The sequence below is a fragment of the Lepisosteus platostomus genome, chromosome 2, assembly GCF_059453375.1.
Source record: "Lepisosteus platostomus isolate fLepPlt1 chromosome 2, fLepPlt1.hap1, whole genome shotgun sequence".
Classification (NCBI taxonomy): domain Eukaryota; kingdom Metazoa; phylum Chordata; class Actinopteri; order Semionotiformes; family Lepisosteidae; genus Lepisosteus; species Lepisosteus platostomus.
In genome coordinates this window covers 60,402,382-60,410,833 of record NC_142612.1, presented here as the reverse complement: position 1 = coordinate 60,410,833, position 8,452 = coordinate 60,402,382, and positions in this window count along the sequence as shown.

Below are 8,452 nucleotides of genomic sequence, written 5' to 3'. Positions count from 1 at the left end.
GTCTTGTTTTTGTATTGTAAGGCACACTCCCAGTTCTGTGTTGGCAGCGTGAGGAATGGCAGGCGGGAGACGACTTCACGGGCTCACTGACAGTTTTATTGCCCGTTTCATTACAGTGGGATATGCTAATCATGGAGGCAAAGAGATTAAGTGCAGTCATCTGTTCGACGCAGAGGAGGAATTCATTTTGTTTAACTGTTTACTAGAAGTTTGTGATTATTGTTGTTTGTTTTAGTTGATCAATGTTATATTAATTCATTTAAAGCCAATGCATTAGTACTCTAATTACCATATAAGGAAGTGTTACTTCTGTCTTTTAACCATATATACTATAGTACATAATGCAATGGTGTAGGCGTGAACTTGGTTTTAAGTGAATTTGGCTATTCAAACCCTTGCAGATGTCAAAACTGTACCGTACTCAAAAATAGTGGCTTCTGGTTGCACTGTGCTTTTCCTTCTTCCTTTTCCTAATTGTGGTGAAAGAATTTAAACTGAAAGCAAGAAAAGGTGCATCAAGATGATGAATAAAAAAGCAATATGCTACAAATTACTGATCCATACTTGTATCTTGACAATAATTGGCCTTTTCTGTTTGGGTTTGACTACGAATAGTCAAAAATAATTTTTGTGACTAATTTTTCCTTTCTTTTGGAAAGTGCATTTTTTTCTTCACATACTTGCCAAACGTTGTTCCAAACAGCAGTTATATGATTTTCATCAAATAAGAGAACACAGTTTCTTTTGGATCAATTGATATTTCCTGGAGATTAATTTACATGAAGGGGTTCTGTAAACTTATCTTAAATTTAAGAAAAAAACATCTATGCAATATGAGTGTCTGTCATATGCAATATGAAATTTTGTTGGGGTTTAAAAGAGTTCGTTTGTTCAGAAAAGGAAATGACCAGGTTCAATGTGCTGCTTTAACATACATTAAATGTACCATAACATACCTATTAACATAAATCTAAGTACATACATTATAAAAGACAATAAAATGCTTAGAATAAAACCTGATAATGCCAGCAATTTATATATATATATTTATATGCAATATAATTGCATAGCTATTTTGAATGATAGTCTTAAATGTCTCATGAACAGTATTTTGTTAAAGAAATACATTTAATACGGCAATAAGGAAACCCTTGGGTGCATTCTCTTAATCTAACTAAACCTAATGTTTTAAGTAATCCTTGTGAACTACAGAACTACAGAGAGGATTTCACTAAGGACTGGTGATACTAAAAACAGCCCCATGAAGTGTGAAATCTCAATAGAAATTGTGTTTTTTTTTTCATTCTGTAAGCACATATATTACAATTTTATTAATGGAAAGGTGATTTCCCCTTTGTTCAGAGAAATGTGAGTAGCTTTGATAATGTTACCTCAACACCTGCACTAAAGCCATAGGTTTCTATATCAAATTTCAAAGAAAACAACCTTTCTTCCTCTTATTGTTTCTTAACTTACTGAACTTTCTAAAATGATGCAACCCAGACATTTAACTGGAGAGTATAAAAAGGTGAAAAGAAGCTGTTTATTTATAACAAGGTATTTAAAACAAGGGCATATTTTTAAATTGATGAAGGCTTTGAATTTTCTTACAGTATAAAATTCACATTCAGTATATATAAAATTTTGTGGTTTCTTTTCAACACTGACAGGTTAATGTCTTTCCTGCTTTTTGAAACATGAACCATATTCATGCATATACAAAAGAAGCCAGTAGTGTAAGAAACAGAAAGTGATTGTTTCTGTCAAAAATAAGGCAAACTGATTTTCAGTTTCTATAAATATAATCAGCATACAGATTTCCAGAGAAGATACTGGCCTTGTACACCATTTGCTAATTATGGCAAACCCTTCTTAAAAAGTGTCACATTCAGCGTAGTACAATGTATACGTTTGCCAGTATTTAGTACATAAACAGTTTTAATAGTTATCATAATACATATTACAGTTTTCCCAGATTAATCTTAAAGCATGATGTATATCTTATTTTTTAGGTTGTAGCAACAAAATCTGAGTATATTTATATGAGGATATGGTGATTAGATTAGATTATTCTTTATTGCCACACAACAATAGTTGGTGGAATTTGCTTTCGGTACAGCATACATACCACATATACAGTACAAATATAAATAGAACAGAAGACAAACAAAAAAATCGTCACATGCATAAGTTATCAACTTTCCATCTAGCAGCATATTTATACAATGGAATGTGTCTGTGTTTAAATGCAAATGATCACTGGTTTTGTACTATAATCATAGAAATAAACTGAATAGTATTTGAAGGACATTATTTTTTTTAACTTGCTGTTATTTGAAACAATATTTTAGTTGTGGATAAATATTCAATATCTTAATTTCATTGTAATGCATAACAGAGATCAGGACATTGTGCTCATTTGGGAGGTTTGGATACTAATACCAGGTCTGGAAGCATTTAATTTTTGCTTCTGAAGATCCTGGGAAGTGCTATTTCTCATTCTGATATATATTTACACTCACTCAATCTAAGGTACTTATATTAATTTATGTTCGTTTTATCTGAAAGATTGTTTTCAATAATTTAACAATAACATTTTGTTAGTGATGTCATGCCAATTTTATTGCCAAGGGCAACAGTTCAGCATCTTGTGCTGCATAGCTGTAGAGAGGAAGCCTACCACAGAACTGTCTGGGACACTAGTTTAGCATCTGTATTCAATTAGAAAAGGGCCATGATTGTGCCCTGGTTCAGAGGAGTGTGCCCTGTGATTTCCCTGGATAATACCTTACTGGAAAAAAAGTGTCTCAGGTGTCCTGCTTGGACAGATTAGATCAGAGATGACATTGTTCCACTCAAGATAAAATCTCAGCAGTTGTTCTTAAACTGCGCATTTGTTACTTACTGTACACCCCAAAATAGAAAATACCATCACTTATCTCTCAGTTTCCTTGTTTTCTGTCCATTTAATATTTTGCTTTAACAGCTCTACACATTGAGAGAAGCAGTTCATGTCTGCTTTGTCCTGGGTTATCTTTTTGCAATTGCTTGAGTGAAACAAGATGTTTATAAGTTGCCTTGAGAAGGTCAACCATTATTGCCTTCACTTGAAGTGCAATTCTTATAATAGGCTCCTATGCTCCAATTTAGTCATTTCTTGTGACCTTCAGGTAATTCTTATGCTCTAGATGTTGTTTGTGTATTAACAGAACTCCTGTTAGGTATTCTTCTTGGATGACATCAGTTCGTTTTTGCTACATAAAGACTACATAAATATTATCTTTAACTATTTATGAAGCTTGCTGCAAATTTATACAGGTGTGCAAGAAGTAAAGAGAATGTATGCAATATTTAACCTTCATCAATGTCAATACTATACGTGTTAGTCAGAAATATGACAAGTACACACTGCTCTCATTCAACACTTAGAAATTAATTATTCCTCTATTTCAGTTTTCATTGTGAATTGGTAGTATGATTTCAGTTCACTTCTAATCATGGTTTTATTACATTGTGTTGGTTGTTTTCCATTTTATGGTTTTAGGTAATAATTGACCTTTGGAGCCAATACAAAATAACCATCTATGTGGCCCGGGGGTAGGAGGAATTGGTTTAGACTTTTAATCAGGTGGATCACTCTGAATGTTTTCCTTGCAGGTTCATTTTATTGAACTCAGATGGATATGAATATGACTAACCAGAAGAGCTTAGTCACTGTTATCGTATGTCCATATAACTGTATCTTCAGAAGAGAACTATAACCTGTGAGGTCTGTTGCCTTTTTGAATATCAGTTCACTGTTTTATGTCACTATGATTTTTTACCACTGCAGTTATGTTTTGAAAGGCTTAATTTCAAAGTGTGATTGTAAACTCGAGAGGACCAAAATGAGCTTTAGTTTGATCACAAAAGCCTTTTCAATTCACTATCTTACTATGAAGGTTAGGTTAATGTGGATTAAGCAATTACACCTGAATTTTCATTTGCTTCTAATTTTCTGATTTCACTCTCCTTGCCTTTTAAAGTCCTATAATGCACAAGGCCTCTTACTGAACAAAAATGAGAAGTCTAGTATCTTACTATCTTGTGTTTCCACTTCCAACTAAATATGAAAAAACGTTTACAAAATATGTAATATCTTGAATATTTTCAAACAGTAATCACTTTTATAATCGTTCATAATCACACAGTAAGAAACATTTAAACAGGAATTATCTTTTACTGCTAAAATACATTTTAAATAACATTTTGTCTGAAAATAAAAACAAATACTTAATTTACCTTAATTCATCAATATATAAAGACCTGTAAAATGCTGCTGTTTTAAAAAGTTTTGATACTGTTGTATTAAATACCTGATAGAATTTACATTAATTTATATTTGTCATTTGGTATTGTACAGTCCTATTCAGAAGATCAAGGATCTATAGCTTATGAGGAATTGCTAACAATATGTGTTCAAAATTTCATTTTTTAATAAATAAGTCAACCAACCCAGTGCTGGCTGATTTTCAAATGATTGATTTTAATTCATCAACAGCTTGTGAACATTTTTTAAATAAACTATTCAAGGTTACTTTAGACATATTCATTTTATGCTCAGGTCAGTTCTCTTAATTATTCATGTATATTTTGCTGGATATTCTTGATCTAAGAAAATGAATTATACATGGGAGATTCATGAAAATTCATTAAGAATTCCTAATTTTTTAATAGGAAAAGACCATCTGTAATCTCCATGATTTATGTAAATAGAGAAATTTCAAAGACTCTTTGCATTCCACAGTCTAACACTTTTCTACAGCCTCTCTGGATCCTTGTAACTTTTAGTTTTAGATTTGCATTTATTTATCCTTTATTGATACGAATAGTTTTTTTTAAGGCAAGAGAAAGTCATCTATTAAAGAAACTTATCCCTTAAGTTAACTTTAACTTAACTAGGGTAGCTCCAAAATAGAGGTTAATGACATTTGAATAGCTTTTAAGGATGTCAGGGAAATTTGTAAACTACAGTACAGTATATGTGAATTTAAATTAACTGCAATCAAAATCCATAATTGAAAACCTGGACCTTATCTGAATATTGCTGATTAGGCATAATATATACATTTAGAGTAATTGTCAGATGAAGTTAACTATACAGCCAGCACAAGTCTAAGATGAGCAAAGAAGATTGTCTTTATATTTGTGATCAACACTGTGCCTGAAATTGCACACACTGTATATGCACAGACCACCAACGGACTTTATAGGAATTCCTGAAAAACAAAAGCAGAAAATGGAATATAATATACTAAAACGCAGAATTTAAAAATTTTGTATTTTTGTGTCATTTATTAGATGCCATATCCTGATGCCACTTTCTGGAGTTTAAAATACCCTTTAAAGGGTTTTGTGCAGTTTCGTCTTTCCAGCTTTATTCACTGTTCCACCAACATTTCTGGAGGATATTCGATTTTATTAATCTATCAAGAAACTTTATTTATTGAAAATAAAGGAAATACAGTGTAATGTTTAGTTCTGCTGATGATGACTAAATAGACAACATGTACTGTACGGTTCTGAGCCTTACCTGCACTGTTTGAGTGATCATAAAGCACACTGAGAACCAATTGACTGTCCTTTTAATGGACCATGTAATATTAATCACAATATATATCTAAAAGAAAAGAAATCCCATTTCTTACATGATTTAAATTATGCCCTTAAAGTGGAGAAGGAATGACACCTTCCCTTAACTCTGGCAGGAAGCAACAACAAGCTCATGACAGCTAAGTGTAATGAGGCCAATGATCAGTCAGACAAGCTCTTGACATGCTCAAAGTCTACATTAAGACCAATCATTATGTATGGGAAATGCTGATATTGGATACTCTTCTTCTTTTAATAATTACAACAACAATTACTTTAAAAATCTTATTTTATATTTATAGCGCATTTAAAAGTAGGATCACAAAGTGCATTACAGTAGGTGTAAAAAAGGATAGCAAATTACAGAAGAAGCATATAAGAACCACATGCAGGTGACACTCTGATATCCTTAGGGATAGAATTCCAGAACTTTGTAGCAAGAATCACCCACAGAATGTAAACAAGCCTGGGGAAAATATAGAAGACCAGATTTAGACAAAGGGTAAGATGTGGAGAGAATGGTACTGGAGTGCCAATCCATGTGGAACCTTTGAGTTATCCAGGATTTTATATCATAGATGCAATTAGAGAGTGCAGAAACAGCTACATCAGTCAACTACTTCACTTCTTATTCAGTCAGGTTTAGTATGGACATAGATTTCAACATCAGCAACATAGAAATTCAGACCGTGTGATTTTAATATCTTACCAAGTGGGAACATGTAAGTGCTGAATAGCAGGAGGCCCAGTATTGAGCCTTGGGGAACACTAAACTTAACCAACCCAACTTCATTACTTTTATTGTAATTAAAAAAGATGCTTAAAAGCTACTTTGACAGGTAAGTTCAATTTTGCAATGCTCAAGATGAAACTTTCGGGAGATCATTACAGATAACATACCACTGTCTCTACCTTGAAAAGAACCTAAACAGCTGGCAAAGTGCACAAAGACCCATGTTCTCCCACTACACACAACCCATGGGATGTGTGAGCTGTAATAGTTGTTTTATTTTTCTACCAAACCTGTTAACTTCTAACCTGCAATTACAAGTTGTGTCTCATAAAAACTGTGCACTTGTATTTGATTTTGCTTTTTCAATTCTGTCAGTGGTTCTGTGAGTGTTGGAAGGGTGCAGAATGAATTTAGGCTGGCCTGACTTAAAAATTCCTCAAACGTTTTATTTCAATCTGAGCATCAGTAGAAACACCTGGCAGAAATGTCTCAAGAATAAAGAGAATTTTATCCCTAGATCTGGGTTCAGTAATGTCATGGGATGCAATGCAATTGATGAACTCCATGTGCCCCTCAAGACACCATCTGTAAATGAACATACTGCATAAAAATCTTAACAGAACAATGAAATGTACTACAGTATAACTGTCCAGATAGTACGAGATACAGACTTCATTATCACAAGCTTATGTGCAAAGTACCCAGGATCAGTGCACAATTCACACATTATACAGAGACTTTCCTTTAGCTGCAGAATGAATATCAATCACCAGTTGGACAAATGGCTGGTGGCTTAGTATCTACTGGAAAGTATATCTTTCCCTTGTACTTACACAAGTCATATATTAACTTCTACCCCTTTTCTGTTGATAAAAACTGCTTGCTTCATTCCTGACTTATGGCACATTTTGCTTTAAATTCTACTCTTTTAACTATATATCCTAATATTATTTGTCTTCATTGTCCTGACAGTGCCAGCATGGGCTGCAGTTATAGTTAGGATTCCCAAAACAGCAGTACATGCGATATTTTTGATATGATCCCAACATAAAGTTTAGACATGGGTATATATAGTACATTTAATGCACCTTAACCAATAAAAATCATACATAGAAATAGACAGTGTACCCAGCTTCTTTAGAATTGTGGGCTTTTTGAAACCAACAAAGTCATTCACTGCTTCAGGGTACATTTATTTCCACATGCTGTTCATGTATTTAAGGTTAGTGATCATACCTTGATCCTTAAGTTGGATCAGCAACGCATTGCATGGTGGTAAGAATTCAACTTTAATGATAGGACATAATAAGTCATGCGCGAACAGCATTGTCAACAGGAAGTATAATTTTTAATACTAGATTTTGCTCTTTACAATGTTTTCTTTTCAGTTTTGGAACCAAATTAAAAATATATATATTTTGAGTTCTTCAATTTATCAACGTGACTAGTCAAGGCCAGGAATGAATGTGCTTGATCTGACCAGGGTGTGACTTGCTGGTTGCTTGTGAACTTGCCATGCTGTGAGTGATAAACACATCTCGTCTTCGTTGAGTGTTAACTCTCCTTGAAGGCACCGTGGCACCAGCAGTGTGTAAAATTAAAACAACAGGCTCTGAAAGGTAGGCATGTGGAGCCGCGCATGCAGCGGGCTTCTTTCTTCCTATTCAATACAGGTTCTGTAATTATAATTTGAGCTGATTTGTTAACTTGTGATTCCAAAGCTGAAGTTTTTGAAATAGAAAATTAAGTGGCACCTCTATGCTTGTTTTTTTTAAAAAAGAAGGTTGCACTTTTTCCTAAAACAGGTTCTATCAAAGTTGAAGGTCAATTTTTCAATACATTTGAGAGTTACGGAACAACGAGGATTTAAAGTGCTGTGATTTCAGCCTTTGCTTATCCTGAGGATGTAATTTAAGTAAGACATCTCAGTAACCTCTGAGACTGTTAGGCTGGAAACAGGTGCACTTTAATGAACTCATTGCTTTTCTAAGATAATGTAATTTAAAACCTTGTTCTGATCATTTTTGCTGAAAATTGTGGATGTTACAAAGTCCTCAGGAATACTAATCAGTTACAAAGTGTACATAA